Source organism: Volvox carteri (genome assembly GCF_000143455.1).
Source record: "Volvox carteri f. nagariensis unplaced genomic scaffold VOLCAscaffold_19, whole genome shotgun sequence".
In the NCBI taxonomy this organism is placed as follows: Eukaryota; Viridiplantae; Chlorophyta; class Chlorophyceae; order Chlamydomonadales; family Volvocaceae; genus Volvox; species Volvox carteri.
Genome location: NW_003307562.1, coordinates 1972904 through 1973917, shown reverse-complemented (window position 1 = coordinate 1973917; position 1014 = coordinate 1972904). Strand labels below are relative to the sequence as shown.

The window sequence follows — 1014 nt, the reverse complement described above, 5'->3', positions numbered from 1 at the left end:
CTTCGTGCTCTGTTTGCCTCCAAAGCCCAGCAACATAAACGAAACTGCATTAGCTTACGATGTGCTAAACGAGGAATGAAAACCTTAGCATGTGTTGGCCACATGACGGCTGCGGCTCCCGAAAAGGGCAGCCCCATCCAGTGCTTATACTTCGCCATTTGCACTCCCGGTTGCTTCCCATCTGATGGGTACTCCTCTGGTAAGACAGTCAGACGCGTATGGTCCCAGCCGCTCATCAAACGCTCTCTTAGTGCCGTTATCATCGCTCCTTCGGGTAGAGGTCTACTCAACAACCAGTCAACACGCTCCTTTACCCCCACGACTTCTTGCGGTATTCCACTCCAAATGTTGCACTCCAAGAAGGAAAACAGTCGTAACATTGAGATTCCCCAACCCTCCCATTCTGGGTTGGTCAGGGCATCGGTTATCTCCTGCCGTAAAACAGCATGAGCAATGGATCCCACTTGCTTTTGAAGGCGGTTCCAGAAACGGAGGATCTGCTTCACCATGTAATATTGTAAGGGGAGTTCAGCCAGCTCCGCGTACAACAGCCTGTGGGATGGCCGTGCCGTCCCCACTACCTGCCTCATGAATAAAATCTGCAGCTGGACTGCGCTATCCTTCAAACAGGCTTCGAACATGCCCTCCGCAAGGTTGGCTTTATCCCGCCGTCTTCCCACCCTGTCCACGACCTCTGCCAGCGCAAAAGGGCCCCATGCCTGGCAGCCATACAACAGAATTGCTCGGACTTGGGTTGCAAAACACCGCATTCGTACATCGGGGGCAAACAGCTTCATTTTGTCCAACTTTGCACTTAAGGAAAACATAGCGGACCGACCTGCATCACATAACTGCTGACGGCACGCACTAAAAGGCCGTTCTGGCCCATATACCAAGCCCAGATAGCGAGTGCTATCTTTGGCAGGTACTACCTGGCCTGATAGCCATAACTGTTGACATCTCTCGCTAAGTTCCGACTGCTGGGTGCCATCACATGCAAAAACAAGCCTTTCA

The 1014-nt window shown here is 52.2% G+C and overlaps 1 protein-coding gene across 1 annotated transcript in view; it reads right to left on the bottom strand.

The window, feature by feature from the left end:
- VOLCADRAFT_91151 (uncharacterized protein) overlaps positions 1–1014 on the bottom strand; it is a gene marked incomplete at both ends in the record, with an annotated part of 10533 nt that overhangs the window by 2478 nt on the left and 7041 nt on the right. The gene's annotated exons all lie outside the window — the stretch shown is intronic.